The sequence below is a fragment of the Rana temporaria genome, chromosome 2 (assembly GCF_905171775.1).
Source record: "Rana temporaria chromosome 2, aRanTem1.1, whole genome shotgun sequence".
In the NCBI taxonomy this organism is placed as follows: Eukaryota; Metazoa; Chordata; class Amphibia; order Anura; family Ranidae; genus Rana; species Rana temporaria.
Window position 1 is genome coordinate 320,552,659 of NC_053490.1, and position 18,024 is coordinate 320,570,682.

Genomic DNA, 18,024 nt, shown 5'->3' on the forward strand with positions numbered 1-18,024 from the left:
TTAGTAATGGAAACCGCTTCTTTGGTTGAGATATCGAAGGCCAGAGCTTCTATCCGCTCTTGATAAGAGAACTGGTGTCCTCCGTCCACTATTACACCCTCACATTCCATAGCCCCTTTAGACCCCACATTTGTTTTTTTCCCCAGTTCTTCTTCTGAACCGAGCACATCCCGCGACATTCCTTCCTGATCACAAGCCTGTGCAATGACTAGAGCCGTAAACTCAGCAGTTTGCTGACGTGCTTGTTTCTACAAAGGCCCATTTATGAAATATAAAGTATAGAGAGAGATAACAGAGGATGACCTTGTTTTTCAGCCTTTAGCAGCTCCAGGTTATTGCCCTAAGTTAGCGGAATTAATTATTATTATTTTTTTCTGCAGTCACACTCATCAGATCATGGGTTTTAGTTTGTTTTGATGGCTTTCTTACCCCCCTTTTTTTTTTTTGTCTTATTTGAAATGAACAGGCTTTAGAAAAATCTAGCATGCATGGTTTTTATATCCACACTCAGCCAGAAGACCAACAAATGTAAAAGTAGACAGAGGAGTAAAAAGAGTATTTTGTTAAAACCGGCCTGGTACACAGTGTGTAACATTAGCAGGGGCGGACTGACCATTGAGGCACTCGGGCACTGCCTCCTAGATTTTAGCTGCCCCGCCTCCTAGCTTGGTGGCTATCTTTAAGCCCGGGGGCCCCATAATCTTCTATTGCCCGGGGGCCCCATGAGTTGTCAGTCCGCCACTGAACATTAGCCTGGTCGTTGGACAAAGTTGCGGTATATCGGTCATGTGATGTGGTTTATGCGATTACTTTGCAGGTCCGGGACTTTTACACCAAAGTGCTGAGTGAAGAAGAGCGCAAGAGGCTCTGTGAGAACATCGCCGGTCACCTGAAGGATGCCCAACTCTTCATCCAGAAAAGAGCTGTGAGTATCGTCTGCAATGGACGGTGTATTAAAGAGCACCTGTCATGCATAGTTCTAATAGATATTTTGTACTTCCTACAACTTTAGCCACTTTTAAAACCGCACGCCGTCATATGACATCCAAAAAGGGTATCTGTTATCCCGGGTGGACATCATATGACGTCCTGTACTTTGTGTGGGGATATGCATCATTCAGATATCATTTTCTTCCGGCGGCGATCCTGCGTACCGTAAGAATGATCATAGCGGCGGTTCCACCGCTTGATTGTTCTTATAGGTGGCGGGAGGGGACACCCCCCCCCCCTCCATCCGGTGCTTCTCCGGGCTCTTCCGTCCCATCGGGGGCCCGGAGAGATGATCGCCGTCCGCCGGATGTGCAGCATAGAGATGACTGGTGACCAGATGGTCACCAGTCATCTCTATTACTGTCGGAGGCCCGGGCGCGATGTGACGACGTCACACTCGGGTACCCGTAAGTAAACAAACCGCAATTGCGGCTAGTAAGAATGAGATCTGTGAATGTCGCCTATGGAGATTTTTAAGTAACGAAGTTTGGCGCCATTCCATGAGTGTGCGCAATTTTAAAGCATGACATGTTAGGTATCCATTTACTCGGCGTAACATCATCTTTCATATTTTACCAAAAAATTGGGCTAACTTTACTGTTTTTTGTTATTTTTTTAATTCATGAAACCATTTTTTTTTTACAAAAAAAAGGGGTTTGAAAAATTATTGCGCAAATACCGTGCAATGACCGCCATTTTATTTCCTAGGGTGTCTGCTAAAAAAACATATATCATTTTTGGGGGTTCTGAGTAATTTTCTAGCAAAAGAATGATGATTTGTACATGTAGGAGAGGAGCGCCAGAATAGGCCCGGGAAGGAGGTGGGTTTTAAAGCCCGGTTTTGAAGTGGTTAAAGAGGAAGTAAACTCAAAAGGCATAATTTTGGACCTATAGGCAAGCCTATAATAAGGCTTACCCTATAGGTACTGTAAATATCTCCTAAACGTACAGTTAAGGAGATATTTGCATTACATGCAGCCAACGTCCTCGGCAACACATGACGTTCCTTCGGATACCTGTGAATGATGGCTCCACCGCGCCTGCACAGGAGTGACGTCATCGCAGCTCCGGCCTGTCACACAGCCGTAGTTTGCGGATCTGGAAGTTAGACTGAGTGAAGATGGACGGTCCCTGGAGGGCTTTGTTTTCAGGTAAGTTTCACATAATATGCTAGTATGTAATGCATACTAGCACATTATGACTTTTGCTTCCAGGTCCAAAAAAAAAAACCAGCGGTTTACAACTGCTTTAAAGTCTAAGTTCACCTTTAGGAGGGAAAAAAATATTAAAAGGCACAAACTTTTGCAGAAAAAACTGAGAAGTGTTTTAACACTTGAAGTGCTGTTTTTTCTGCCTAGTCTCTCCTGAAAGGAAGGATAATAACCCTAAGGTCAATTGCTGCTGTGTCCGTCCATTAACGGAACAGAAAAAATAAATTGCACTTCTTTTCCCCCTACAAGAGCTTGTAAAGCAAGTGGATCATGGGCACTATGTTGGGCTCCTGCAGACTCTCCCTCAAACGTTCTGCCAGTAACTCTGTGCAAGCTTTAAATCAGGTCATTAGTGCTTGGTGGTGCCACTCCAGGCTGGGGTATAGGGCCCCATTGGCACTCAGGACAGTAGGGATGACAGTGTTGGAAAAACAAATCCAGTGAGTAATGAACACTGAAGCATAAGACCGCCACTAGAGCCAATCCTAGTGTGGATGTGTTCATGCCCCGAGGAGCAGCATTGACTGACGCTTTCACATCTGTATGGGCTTTAAAGCAATATAAAAGATAATATATATACACTGTTATTAAAAAAAAAATTAAACATGTTATACTTGCCTGCTCTGTGCAATGGTTTTGCACAGAGAAGCCCGGATCCTCCTCTTCTCTGGTCCAACACGGCGCCCCCACAGTAAGCCGCCTCCAGGCTCAGGGGGCTCCTGTGACATGACGTGGCTCTGTCTCCTGATTGGTTCACTGGCTGTGATTGACAGTAGTGGGGTAGTGGGAGCCAGTGGCTACTGGCAAATGCCAATCGGGAGTGAGAGTCTACAGAAGAGGTGTGTGTGTGTGTGTGTTTTTTTTTTTTTCTTCATGCATAGTATAAAGGTAAAAAAACATTCAGCCTTTACAACCATATTAACCACTTAAGCCCCGGACCAAAATGCTGCCTAAAGACCCAAGGGGTTTTTACAGTTCGGGACTGCGTCGCTTTAACAGACAATTGCGCGGTTGTGCGACGTGGCTCCCAAACAAAATTGGCGTCTTTTTTTCCCCACAAATAGAGCTTTCTTTTGGTGGTATTTGATCACCTCTGCGGTTTTTATTTTTTGCGCTATAAACAAAAATAGAGCGACAATTTTGAAAAAAATGCTATATTTTTTACTTTTTGCTATAATAAATATCCCACAAAAACATATATAACATTTTTTTTCCTCAGTTTAGGCCGATACGTATTGTTCTACCTATTTTTGGTAAAAAAAATCGCAATAATCGTTTATCGGTTGGTTTGCGCAAAATTTATAGTGTTTACAAAATAGGGGATAGTTTTTTTGCATTTTTATTTATTTTATTTTTTTTACTACTAATGGCGGCGATCAGCGATTTTTTTCGTGACTGCGACATTATGGCGGACACTTCGGACAATTTTGACACATTTTTGGGACAATTGTCATTTTCACAGCAAAAAATGCATTTAAATTGCATTCTTTATTGTGAAAATGACAGTTGCAGTTTGGGAGTTAACCACAGGGGGCGCTGTAGGAGTTAGGGTTTACTTTGTGTGTGTTTACTAGTGTAGGGGGGTGTGGCTGTAGGAATGACGTCATCGATCGTGTCTTCCCTATAAAGGGAATGACGCGATCGATGCGCCGACACAGTGAAGCACGGGGAAGCCGTGTTTACACACGGCTCTCCCCGTTCTTCAGCTCCGGGGAGCGATCGCGACGGAGCGGCTATAAACGAATAGCCGCGCCGTCGTCCCGGATCGCTCCTGAAGCCACGGGGACCGCCGCATGTACGGGGGGGGGTCCCGATCGGACCCCCGACCCACGTCAAGCAGAGGACGTATATATACGTGGATGTGCCTGCCTGTGCCATTCTGCTGACGTATATGTACATGAGGCGGTCCTTAAGTGGTTAAGGTAGAAAGCTGCAGGAAGAGTGAATGGACTATGGCGATACTGATCAGACCATTGAGAACTACAAGCTATCTGCTGCGGTGGAGGATGGGACTTGTAGTTTTATTCATTTACATATCCTAAATACAGGTGTAACATGTTCCAAAGGTCAACTTAAAGGGGTTGTAAAGGTAAAATGTTATTTTTATTTTTCCCTAAATAAGCTTCCTTTACCTTAGTGCAGTCCTCCTTCACTTACCTCATCCTTCCATTTTGCTTTTAAATGTCCTTATTTCTTCTGAGAAATTCTCACTTCCTGTTCTGTCTGTAACTCCACATAGTAATGCGAGGCTTTCTCCCTGGTGTGGAGTGTTGTGCTCGCCCCCTCCCTTGGACTACAAGAGAGTCAGGACGCTCTCTACGTTGCAGATAGAGAAAGGAGCTGTGTGTTAGTGGGCATCCTGACTCTCCTGTAGTCCAAGGGAGGGGGCGAGCACGACACTCCACACCAGGGAGAAAGCCTTGCATTACTGTGTGGAGTTACAGACAGAAGAACAGGAAGTGAGGATTTCTCAGAAGAAATAAGGACATTTAAAAGCAAAATGGAAGGATGAGGTAAGTGAAGGAGGACTGCACTAAGGTAAAGGAAGCTATTTAGGGGGGGGAAAGATTATACTTTTACAACCCCTTTGACCTTTTTAAGCCCCTCTGCTTGTATAAATTAAAGCAGACCAATGCTCAAATGTTGTTTAATGAGTTATGCAGTCATGCTGCGACGGATAAATAAAAAGCAGTAGACATCCAGGCTGGTAGCAGCATATTTGGAGAATGAGATGTTCTATCTAGGTGCCAATTTAACGGGGTGATTTTTTTTTTCCCCCTCATCATGTAAGAGTTTAGTGAAGAACCATCATTGGGCTGGAACTCTCATTTTTTTCTTCATTCGGTGATCTGTTAAATTTTTTCTTCTACCAGGTGAAGAATTTCACCGACGTTCACCCCGATTACGGCAACCGTATCCAGGCTCTGCTTGACAAGTACAACGCTGAAGGACACCATAAGGTAATGTGGAGTACTGCTTTTTCCTTCCACTAGGGGGAACCCAAACATTACCAGTACTAAGACATACGAGGTGTGGCGATTTCATTTCCAGAATGGACTGTAAAAAAAGCGTGGTGATCGCACCGTGTCCCAGATTACAATGCAGCCCTAACAGTGCCCATCAGTGAGCCAGTCTGTGCCACCTATCAATGCCGCATATTGGTGCCACCCCATCAGTGCCGCCTCTTCAGTGAAGGAGAAAAGTTACTGACCAACATTTTCTGACACCATCTTTTTTTCTTTTTTCAAAAATGTTGGTCTTTTTGTTTTGTTTTTTTAGCAAAAAAAAAAAAAAAAAACACAGTGATTAAATACCACCAACAGAAAGCTCTATTTGTGGGAAGAAAATGATAAAAACCCACTTTTGAAAAAAATAAATAAAAAAAAACACCTTAACACCTGCAAGACAAAGGCATAATGAGCTAGTATGCATAGCATACTAGCTCATTATGTAATACTCAGGATTGTTGCCGCCCGCTGCGGTGCCCATACACAGCACCGGCCAGCGACATGTCGTCCCGGAGTTACTTTCGGATATCGCGGCTCCGGCACTGCGATTGGCCTGAGCGGGAGCTGCCAGTCACGGCATAACCTCCATTTTAGAAACGGCAGGATCGCCGTTTCTAAAGTGTGCCTGCACTGTTGTCTACGGCGCACGCACCATAGACATCGGCGCACGTGTCTTTAGTAACCGAGGAGGTTTAGGAGATATATTTCCAGGATCTAACAGGTAAGCCTTAATCTAGGCTTACCTGTAGGTAAAAGTGGTTGCACAGGGTATACAAACTAGAGCTGCACGATTAATCGCGGAGAGAATCGCAATCTCGATTCTCCCCGCGGGATGACCCGCGATTCTTCTGTGTCACCGCCGGTTCCACGTAACCAGCGTGGAACACAAATGGCGCCGATATCTGAACCAACGTCAGCAGCCTGCGCCGCTGGATGAATGCCTGGGCTTCTCTCACAGTTCTGTACAACTGTGTGTATCCATGCGCCACCCAATGGTTGCTGGCAGTACTGCTTCTGATGTATAAAGAGACCAGTGATATGTCTATAATGTTAAAGACCATATAACTACTATGAAAAAATCAGAATCAAAGTTTGATTCTGCTGTTTTCATAGGAGTTATATGGTCTTTAACATTATAGACCGATCACTGGTCTGTTTTTTATATATTCATATTTTCAGATAAATCACAGGTTTATTTATTTATTTATTTGGGGGGGTTTCTGGCATTCAGTTTTTGAGAATCGTGATCTTTAGTCTAAGCAAAAGAATCGTGATTCTCATTTTGACCAGAATCGTGCAGCTCTAATACAAACCACTTTTAATTTGGGCACAGTGTTGCATGACCGTGCAATTTTCATATAAATTGACAGCCCTGAAAATTGGCCTGGTCAGGAAGGGGGTGAAAGTACCCGGTATTGAAGTGGTTAAAGACCAGCTCCAAGCAATAACTTGTGTTTAGCACAGGTAATATGCCACTGTGTATGTACAAGCTTCTGTCTCTGGTTATTGCTGGGCTTGAAGGACACATTGATGCCATTCCCTTCGTTTTTCCAACACTCCAGTTACATACGGGATAAAGATCTTACCAGTTCTGCTTTTTCCCTCTACTCAATGGGTCACATGTTGTGTTTTTTTTTTTTTTTTTTCTAAGGGCAGGGAGGACAACTGGTTTGTTAGAGGTCTGAATGAACCATCTACATAATGTAATTGTTTTTTTCTGGGTTAGTAACCCACTATTGTAGCCAGGCAGCTAGCATTTTGAGCTGATCAAAAGCAGCAGCCTGCACAGTTTGGCCCCTTTCACACAGGCAACCCAATTAAGCCTGATCTGCTGAGCAGATGGGTGACTGGTATGCTGTGCAAAGTGGGTGCGGACACATCCCAATCTCTTCAATAGGGTTTGTTTACAATCCGATCCACCAGATGGATGGGGCCCCTCATCTGTTTGCGGCTGGTGTCAGCAGACATGTATCCGCTGCTCCATAGAAGAGACTGGAGGGGCCGATCGGGTCCACCTGAAAAAACTGAGATGCGGACCTGATGTAGAAAAAGGGGCCCAACTCAATGCACAAAATACATTGGCCCGGATTCAGAGAGCAATTGCGCCTGCGTAACCATAGTTACGCAGCGCAATTGCTTGCTTGCGCCGGCGTTACGAATGCTCCTGATTCAGGAACATCGTAACGCCGACTGCAGCCTAAAATCTGCGTGGCATAAGGCTCTTATGCCACGCAGATTTTAGGCTGCATTCTTGCGATGACCGCTAGGGGGCGCTCCCATTGTGCTCAGTGTATAGTATGCAAATTGCATACTAACACCGATTCACAATGTTGCCAGAGCCCTGCGTACGCAAGTTACGTCGTTTCCGTACGGCGTGTTTAGCGTAAGGCTGCCCCTTCTAATAGTAGGGGCAGCCAAGGCTAAAGTATACCCGCCGTTCCCGCGTCGCGAAATTTTAATTTCACGTCGTTTGCGTAAGTGATTCATGAATGGCGCTGGACGCCATTCACGTTCACTTTGAAGCAAATGACGTCTTTGCGACGTCATTTGCCGCAATGCACGTCGGCAAAGTTTCCCGACGTCGCATGCGCTTTACGATCGGCGCGGGAACGCGCCTAATTTAAATGATTCCCGCCCCCTGCGGGATCATTTAAATTGCGCGCGCTTACGCCGGGCAATTTTGCCGGCGCGCCCTCGCAATTTGCGGAGCTACTGCTCCGTGAATCGAGGGCAGCGGCGCAAATTTGCGGGGGCGCAGGGCAAAATTGTTGCCCTGTGCCTCTGTAATTTATGCGCAAATCTTACTGAATCTGGGCCCTTGTCCATTCATTCACATATATTCTTCAAAAAGTTTTATATTTGTAATTGCTAACGACACTTTGTTGTTTTTTACAGAGAGTGATCAAGACCTACACTCAGCATTCTGCGCATGTGACCGCAAATGACAAGGCCAACCTGTAACCGTCCTCATCCTCCGTCTTCTCCTCAATGATCCGTCCACTAATTGTTTTTTTTTTTTTTGTTTTTGTTTTTTAATTATAAAACTTTAAGACCTAAATGATTGTTGTTTTAAAAACAGAGCTACAGAATTCCAAAAATCTTTCTGGTGAAATCGCTAGACTTTTATACTTACCTGCTCTTGGCCTCAGGAACATCCTGCACTTTTATATTTCTGTCTGAACCAATAATCGCACAAAGGCACATATAAACCGAATGATACTGGAAAAAAAAAAATAACCTAATAAGCTATGTTGCATATGTATAATACTAACTTTCTGTCCAAACATTTCCAATAGCTGACAATAACCTCTTACTCTGTGCCTTCAAATGACAGATTCAGCTGATTGCAGTAAAGGTGATGCAAATAATCGCACAGCTCCTACATTACACTGTGAATGTTGTGGGAGTAGCCGACTATCCGGTGGCTAACAAATGTAGTTTATTAAGCCTACGACTAACTCTAGACTAGATTCTAGCAACAAATCTGCTGCATAGTCTACCTGGTTTCTCGTTGTTGGGAGCCAGCTGGCAGCATGCTGCAAATGTGAACTAATTAAGTAATCATTTTGTACAATAAACCTACCTGCAGCTAATCCTTTTTTGTTGAGTTTTTTGTTTTTACCCCTCTTCACACTTACAGGGACGCCAAGACCTGTACACTAGAAGCCCCGCTTCAAAATAGAACGTGGTGCGGGAAACCGGTGATCTCCGCGCGCTTCCTGCACCGCATTCAAATAGCATTGCCCTTGCCATCGGCAGCAGGTCTCGTCCACATCAGTGCCTGACCCGACAAATGCTCTTCTGGAAGAACGGTCAAACATTCCCATAGACACACTCCTAAACCTTTAGGGCCAGATCCACAAAGAACTGCCTGTCTTTAGGCAGGCGTAGCGTATCTCAGATACACTACGCCGCCGTAACTTAGAGCGGGAGGGTTCCTTATCCAGAAAGAATTTGCGCCGTAAGTTACGGCGGCGTAGTGTAAATGTGTCGGCGTAAGGGCGCGAAATTCAAATGACTAAGATGTGGGCGTGTTTTATGTTTATTCATCTTGACCTCACGTAAATGACGTTTTTTTTTGGACGATTTTTCTGTTTTGAATGCAGTCTAAGGGCCAGATCCACAAAGAACTTACGGCGGCGTATCTATTGATACGCCGCGTAAGTTCTACAATGCGCCGTCGTATCTTTATTTTGTATCCACAAAACAAGATACGCCTGAATGTGGGCTAGACTGACGTACGTGTTAGTACGCCGTCGGATCTTAGGTGCATATTTACGCTGGCCGCTAGGTGAAGCTTCCGGTGATTTCCGCGTTGAGTATGCAAATTGGCTAGATACGCCGATCCTCAAATGTACGTCCGCCCGGCGCATTTGTTTACGTAAGGCTTTTTCCGGCGTAAAGTTACCCCTGGCTCTATGAGGCGTATGCAATGTTAAGTATGGACGTCGGGACATCGTCGAATTTTCCGTTGCAAATAGGGCTTTTCGTAAATTACGTTCACGTCGAAAGCATTGACTATTTGTGATGTGATTTTCGAGCATGCGCACTGGGATACCCCCACGGACGGCGCATGCTCGAAAATCACATCACAAATAGTCAATGCTTTCGACGTGAACGTAATTTACGCAAAGCCCTATTCGCGACGGAAAATTCGACGATGTCCCGACGTCCATACTTAACATTGCGTACGCCTCATAGAGCCAGGGGTAACTTTACGCCGGAAAAAGCCTTGCGTAAACAAATGCGCCGGGCGGACGTACGTTTGAGGATCGGCGTATCTAGCTAATTTGCATACTCGACGCGGAAATCAACGGAAGCGCCACCTAGCGGCCAGCGTAAATATGCACCTAAGATCCGACGGCGTACTAACGCGTACGTCAGTCGGATCTAGCCCACATTCAGGCGTATCTTGTTTTGTGGATACAAAACAAAGATACGACGGCGCATTGTAGATACGCCGCCTTATTTTCTTTGGATCTGGCCCTTACCAGATTTCCGAAAAAATAAAAAAAACGAAAATAACATAAACAAATTTTTTGGCAGTGCACATGTCTAATTATTAGTGTAAATATTTCTACAATTAATAATATTACATTAAAATAATAAAACACATTATTACATTGTATTACTATTATATGACTATAAAATATAGTATCATATATGAATAAAAATAGGGAATTCACATAAAATAATATATAATAATAAATAAGGATGTGATGTCATAATAACAGTGTATGTGTGTGTGTATATATATATATATATATGTGTGTGTGTGTGTGTGTGTGTGTGTGTGTGTATATATATATATATGTGTGTGTGTGTGTGTGTGTGTGTGTGTGTGTGTGTGTGTGTGTGTGTGTGTGTGTGTGTGTGTGTGTGTATGTATATATATATATATATATATATATATAAATAAAACTCAACGTGTGTGTGTGTGTATGTATGTTCCAGCATCACGTCCAAACGGCTAAAGATATTAACATGAAACTTGGCACACATGTTACTTATATGTCAGCAACAAACATAGGATAGGTGGTTTAACCCTTACCCACCCCCATTTGCCATGGTCGGGGTTTTTCTTTAAAGTCCCATTCAACTCTATGGGAAATACATGTTACTTCATAACTTCCAAACGGCTGTAGATATTTCCATAACACTTGGTCACATGTTACTTATATGTCCACTTAAATTAGTTCTCCAAGCTAAAACTTTTAACCCCCGCTGTGCCCGGGCTGTAAAACTATACATAATAAACTTTCACTTACCTGCCTACGATCCCCCGTTGTTCCGATATTGCTGCCCGTGCTCCGGTCCCTGTCAGCTTCCTCTTCCTGCGGGTCGGTGACTTCACTCTGCGCTCAGCGGCCGCGGCGGGACATTGCTGCGGCCGCTGATAGGCTGAGCGCACTGTGAGTCACCGACCCGCAGGAAGTGGAAGAGACCGGGACCGGAGAACGGGACGGCGATATCGGAACAACGGGGGATCGTAGGCAGGTAAGTGAAAGTTTATTTTGTATAGTTTTACAGCCCGGGCACAGCGGGGGTTAAAAGTTTTAGCTTGGAGAACTCCTTTAAACTATAGGATAGTTAATTTATCCCTTAACTACCCCCATTTTTGAGGGTCGGGGTTTTTGTTTAAAGTCCCATGCAAATCAATAGGAAATGTATGTTCCCACATAACTTCTGTACGCCTGGAGATATTTCAATAATACCTGGTACACATATTACTTATATGCCAAATAAAAATATATGACACTTAAATTAACCCTTACCTACACCCTTATATAAAAGATGAGTATATTTATATTACTATGATTTTCCTCCCTAAAAGGTTAAGATAGGAAGACCGAGCAACGCCGGGTATTTAGCTAGTATATATATATATATATATATATATATATATATATATATATATATTTCATAGACTCAAACAGCCACTCAGAACACAGATCAGCCAATCACAATGAAGCAGCGGCAAAGGCTGGAAGTTGTTTACATTCACAGACAGGATGTTTTTTCTCAGTGCTGGTCATGTGACCTGCAGTGTAAAAATAGCTGCACACAGAGAAAACCAACATTCTGTTACCATGGTAACATGACCTGCTGTGATGTCACAAAACTCAAAAAATAACTGCCAGAAGCACACAGACCTACTGTGATGTCACACCTGCAGCAAATAAATAGCCTGCAGGGGGGAAATTTGGCACTTGACATTTGGTCTTGACAGGAGAAGCAACTATCTTGCAGAGCTCCTGAGTGATTGGATTTGTATTTCATCACATTATCTCCAGTGATTGGAATTCAGAGTCTATTGATTGATTGGCATTTATTGTCTGTCTATTACTAGTAATTGGCATTTTCTGCCAGTTATTTTCTACAAGCAACAATGAGGAACCAAATCCTTGCTATGTGTGTTACTCTGATACTCTCTTTGGGAGTACAGAGACACATCATCATACAATCCCCAGCGGTCCACATGGATCAGGAGGGGCCCTCAAATGTCATCAGAGGGCCCCCAGAGGTCCATATGGATCAGGAGGAGGGGATTGTGGAACAGCCAGCAGAGATTCCGATGATTTTTAGGATCCTGTACCCATGGGCTGTACCCAGGAATACCATCAGAGGGTCAGAGACCCCAATGGGGGAGGAGCCCAGGATTGTCAGAGGGCCCCCAGAGACCCCCATGGAGGAGAAGAACATGAAGACTGAGCAGCCAGCAGTGATTCCGATGATTTTTAGGATCCTGTACCCATGGGCTGTACCCAGAAATACCATCAAAGAGACCCCAATGGGGGAGGAACCCAGGAATGTCAGAGGGCCCCCAGAGACCCCCATGGAGGAGAAGAACATGAAGAAGACGGAGCAGCCAGCAGAGATTCCGATGATTTTTAGGATCCTGTACCCATGGGCTGTACCCAGAAATACCATCAAAGAGACCCCAATAGGGGAGGAGCCCAGGAATGTCAGAGGGCCCCCAGAGACCCCCATGGAGGAGAAAAACATGAAGAAGACGGAGCAGCCAGCAGAGATTCCGATTATTTTTACGATCCTGTACCCATGGGCTGTACCCAGAAATACCATCAAAGAGACCCCAATGGGGGAGGAGCCCAGGAATGTCAGAGGGCCCCCAGAGACCCCCATGGAGGAGAAAAACATGAAGAGGACGGAGCAGCTAGTGGAGGAAACAGTCAGTGGAACTGAACATGTCCCTCCAGAACCCATCAGCTGGTTTATATTACTGACCCGTCCTCCAGTCTGGTTTAGTTTGGCCGTCCTGATGTGTTTTCTGATTGTGAAATACATCCTGCGCCAATATCACCTGGCCAGAATATTAGGACGTTTTATGATGTTCCAGGAGCTGATCGGATTGATTTATTTACTGATCGATATCTGGAACAGACGGGGGCCAATCTTTGAGAACATAATTCTACCCATCTATATAAATGATGGAGATTGGCACCAGCGGGTGGTCACCGGGCTCTGGTCAGTCTGGTCCAAGGGGTGTGTGGCCCTAGACAACACAGTGCCACCCGTACTTATAGCAATTGTTGCTGAGCACCGGTCAGAATGTATTCTGGGCGTTATCACCATGCTGGTGGTGCTGCTCCTAATATACTTAAAGCCATTCTACCGACTGCGCCGACCAACAAGTAGCAACATCACCCCACCACCGAGCGGCGCCCTTCCACCACCGAGCGGCGCCCTTCCACCAACGAGTGACACCATTTCACCACCGAGTCACGCCCTTCCACCAACGAGTGACACCATTTCACCACCGAGTCACGCCCTTCCACCACCGAGCGGCGCCCTTCCACCAACGAGTGACACCATTTCACCACCGAGTCACGCCCTTCCACCACCGAGTGGCGCCCTTCCACCACCGAGCGGCGCCCTTCCACCACCGAGCGGCGCCCTTCCACCACCGAGTCACGCCCTTCCACCACCGAGTGGCGCCCTTCCACCAACGAGTGACACCATTTCACCACCGAGTCACGCCCTTCCACCAACGAATGACACCATTTCACCACCGAGTCACGCCCTTCCACCACCGAGCGGCGCCCTTCCACCAACGAGTGACAACATTTCACCACCGAGTCACGCCCTTCCACCACCGAGTGGCGCCCTTCCACCACCGAGCGGCGCCCTTCCACCACCAAGCGGCGCCCTTCCACCACCGAGTCACGCCCTTCCACCACCGAGTGGCACCCTTCCACCAACGAGTGACACCATTTCACCACCGAGCGGCACCCTTCCCCCACCGAGTGACACCATTTCACCACCGAGTCACGCCCTTCCACCACCGAGCGGCGCCCTTCCACCACCGAGCGGCGCCCTTCCACCACCGAGCGGCGCCCTTCCACCACCGAGCGGCGCCCTTCCACCACCGAGCGGCACCCTTCCCCCACCGAGCGGCGCCCTTCCACCAACGAGTGACACCATTTCACCACCAAGTCACGCCCTTCCACCAACGAGTGACACCATTTCACCACCGAGTCACGCCCTTCCACCACCGAGTGAAAATGCAGCAAGCGCAATGGAGGAGACAGCCTTTCCCATCCCCCGCGTAGCACCTACCAGGAATAACACTAGGCCATGGAGTGATAGGATCCTTCCAACCGAATACAGGCCCCCAGCAATAAATTCCGGCCTTGGCCCACGATCGAAAACATTAACTGAACATCCCAGCGTCGCACGTCGTAGGGAAAATGAGGCCAGAGCTATGAAAGAGACTGACGTTCCTGTTTCCAGAGTCAAACCTCCTCGAGCTTCCTTTAGTGCTAGGCTAAGCAAGCGTATAAAGAAGTTCAAATCAAAAATAGTGTCCGGGCACAGGAAGATCTTCCCACGAAAGAGTGACATCCCACCGAGTGATGTCATCATTTCACCAACAACTCCAACTCTCACCCCCCTTCTTCCTCCAACCTCCCTTCACCTGGACGTAGAGATGTGGGGGTTCCCCCGATCCCTCTGCCCCCTTTGCCTGAAAGATGAAGGGTGGGGGTACCCCCCATCCCTCATCCCCCTTCGTCGTCAACTCTATTTTCCCCCGGAAGGGCTGTGGGGGTTCCCCGAACTCTTCACCGAGTGAAAATGCAGCAAGCGCAATGGAGGAGACGGCCTTTCCCATCCCCAGGGGGTAGGGGGAGAGGTGGTTGGGGGGTGTAGGAAGAGGGGGGAGAGGGGTGTAAGAAGAGGGGGTAGTGAGAGAGGGGGTGTAGGCATTGGGGGGTAGTGAGAGAGGGGGGTGTAGGCATTGGGGGGTAGTGAGAGAGGGGGGTTTAGGAAGTGGGGGGTAGATAGAGAGGGGGGAGAGGGAGAGAGGAGAGGGGTGTAAGAAGAGGGGGTAGTGACAGAGGGAGAGAGGGGGTGTAGGCATTGGGGGTAGTGAGAGAGGGGGGTGTAGAAATAGGGGGGTAGTGAGAGAGGGGGTGTAGAAATAGGGGGGTAGTGAGAGAGGGGGAGAGGTGGTTGGGGGTGTAGGAAGAGGGGGTAGTGAGAGAGGGGGGAGAGAGAGAAGGAGAGGGGTGTAAGAAGAGGGGGTAGTGACAGAGAGAGAGGGGGTGTAGGCATTGGGGGTTGTGAGAGAGGGGGTGTAGAAATAGGGGGGTAGTGAGAGAGGGGGAGAGGTGGCTGGGGGGTGTAGGAAGAGGGGGTAGTGAGAGAGGGGGAAGAGGGAGAGAGAGAAGGAGAGGGGTGTAAGAAGAGGGGGGTAGTGAGAGAGGGGTGTAGGCATTGGGGGTAGATAGAGATGGAGGATGTAGGAAGATGGGGTAGTGAGAGAGTGGGGAGAGGTGGTGGGGGTGTAGAAAGAGGGGGGTGAGGGGTGTAGCAAGAAGGGGGGTCATGAGAGAGGGGGAGGGAGGTGTAGGAAGTGAGAGAGGGGGGTAGTGAGAGACGGGGTGTAGGCAGTGGGGCAGTGGGGGGGGGGGGGTAGTGACAGAGGGAGAGAGGGGGTGTAGAAATAGGGGGGTAGGGGGAGAGGTGGTTGGGGGGTGTAGGAAGAGGGGGGAGAGGGGTGTAAGAAGAGGGGGTAGTGAGAGAGGGGGTGTAGGCATTGGGGGGTAGTGAGAGAGGGGGGTTTAGGAAGTGGGGGGTAGATAGAGAGGGGGGAGAGGGAGAGAGAAGGAGAAGGGTGTAAGAAGAGGGGGTAGTGACAGAGGGAGAGAGGGAGTGTAGGCATTGGGGATAGTGAGAGAGGGGGTGTAGAAATAGGGGGGTAGTGAGAGAGGGGGAGAGGTGGTTGGGGGGTGTAGGAAGAGGGGGTAGTGAGAGAGGGGGAAGAGGGAGAGAGAGGAGAGGGGTGTAAGAAGAGGGGGTAGTGACAGAGGGAGAGAGGGGGTGTAGGCATTGGGGGTAGTGAGAGAGGGGGTGTAGAAATAGGGGGGTAGTGAGAGAGGGGGAGAGGTGGTTGGGGGGTGTAGGAAGAGGGGGTAGTGAGAGAGGGGGAAGAGGGAGAGAGAGAGAGAAGGAGAGGGGTGTAAGAAGAGGGGGTAGTGAGAGAGGGGGGTAGTGAGAGAGGGGGGTAGGCATTGGGGGTAGATAGAGATGGAGAGAGAAGGAGAGGGGAAGAGGGGGGTAGTGAGAGAGGAGGTGTAGGCATTGGGGGGTAGTGAGAGAAGGGGGTGTAGGAAGTGGGGGGTAGATAGAGAGGGAGAGAGAAGGAGAGGGGTGTAAGAAGAGGGGGTAGTGACAGAGGGAGAGAGGGGGTGTAGGCATTGGGGGTAGTGAGAGAGGGGGTGTAGAAATAGGGGGGTAGTGAGAGAGGGGGAGAGGGGGAGAGAGAGGAGAGGGGTGTAAGAAGAGGGGGTAGTGACAGAGAGAGAGGGGGTGTAGGCATTGGGGGTTGTGAGAGAGGGGGTGTAGAAATAGGGGGGTAGTGAGAGAGGGGGAGAGGTGGCTGGGGGGTGTAGGAAGAGGGGGTAGTGAGAGAGGGGGAAGAGGGAGAGAGAGAAGGAGAGGGGTGTAAGAAGAGGGGGGTAGTGAGAGAGGGGTGTAGGCATTGGGGGTAGATAGAGATGGAGAGAGGAAGAGGGGGGAAGAGGGGGGTAGTGAGAGAGGGGGTGTAGGCATTGGGGGGGGTAGTGAGAGGGGGTGTGGAAAGTGGGGGGGGGGTAGTGAGAGAGGGGGTGTAGAAAGTGGGGGGGGTAATGAGAGAGGGGGTGGAGGATGTAGGAAGATGGGGTAGTAAGAGAGTGGGGAGAGGTGGTGGGGGTGTAGAAAGAGGGGGGTGAGGGGTGTAGCAAGAAGGGGGGTCATGAGAGAGGGGGAGGGAGGTGTAGGAAGTGAGAGAGGGGGGTAGTGAGAGACGGGGTGTAGGCAGTGGGGCAGTGGGGGGGGGGTAGTGACAGAGGGAGAGAGGGGGTGTAGAAATAGGGGGGTAGGGGGAGAGGTGGTTGGGGGGTGTAGGAAGAGGGGGGAGAGGGGTGTAAGAAGAGGGGGTAGTGAGAGAGGGGGTGTAGGCATTGGGGGGTAGTGAGAGAGGGGGGTTTAGGAAGTGGGGGGTAGATAGAGAGGGGGGAGAGGGAGAGAGAAGGAGAAGGGTGTAAGAAGAGGGGGTAGTGACAGAGGGAGAGAGGGGGTGTAGGCATTGGGGGTAGTGAGAGAGGGGGTGTAGAAATAGGGGGGTAGTGAGAGAGGGGGAGAGGTGGTTGGGGGGTGTAGGAAGAGGGGGTAGTGAGAGAGGGGGAAGAGGGAGAGAGAGAGAAGGAGAGGGGTGTAAGAAGAGGGGGTAGATAGAGATGGAGAGAGAAGGAGAGGGGAAGAGGGGGGTAGTGAGAGAGGGGGTGTAGGCATTGGGGGTAGTGAGAGAGGGGGGTGTAGGCATTGGGGGTAGTGAGAGAGGGGGTGTAGAAATAGGGGGGTAGTGAGAGAGGGGGAGAGGTGGTTGGGGGGTGTAGGAAGAGGGGGTAGTGAGAGAGGGGGAAGAGGGAGAGAGAGAGAAGGAGAGGGGTGTAAGAAGAGGGGGTAGATAGAGATGGAGAGAGAAGGAGAGGGGAAGAGGGGGGTAGTGAGAGAGGGGGTGTAGGCATTGGGGGTAGTGAGAGAGAGGGTGTAGGTATTGGGGGTAGTGAGAGAGGGGGGTGTAGGCATTGGGGGTAGTGAGAGAGGGGGTGTAGAAATAGGGGGTAGATAGAGAGGGAGAGAGAAGGAGAGGGGTGTAAGAAGAGGGGGTAGTGACAGAGGGAGAGAGGGGGTGTCGGCATTGGGGGTAGTGAGAGAGGGGGTGTAGAAATAGGGGGTAGTGAAAGAGGGGGAGAGGTGGTTGGGGGGTGTAGGAAGAGGGGGTAGTGAGAGAGGGGGAGAGAGAGGAG

The 18,024-nt window shown here is 48.5% G+C and overlaps 1 long non-coding RNA gene across 1 annotated transcript; it reads left to right on the forward strand.

Moving 5' to 3' along the window:
* The first annotated feature begins 786 nt into the window (after positions 1-786).
* LOC120927043 lies at positions 787-8,803 on the forward strand. Its single transcript, XR_005747021.1, has 3 exons — positions 787-925; positions 5,075-5,161; positions 8,105-8,803. It is a non-coding gene; the product is annotated as an uncharacterized LOC120927043 (long non-coding RNA).
* Positions 8,804-18,024: the final 9,221 nt, after the last annotated feature.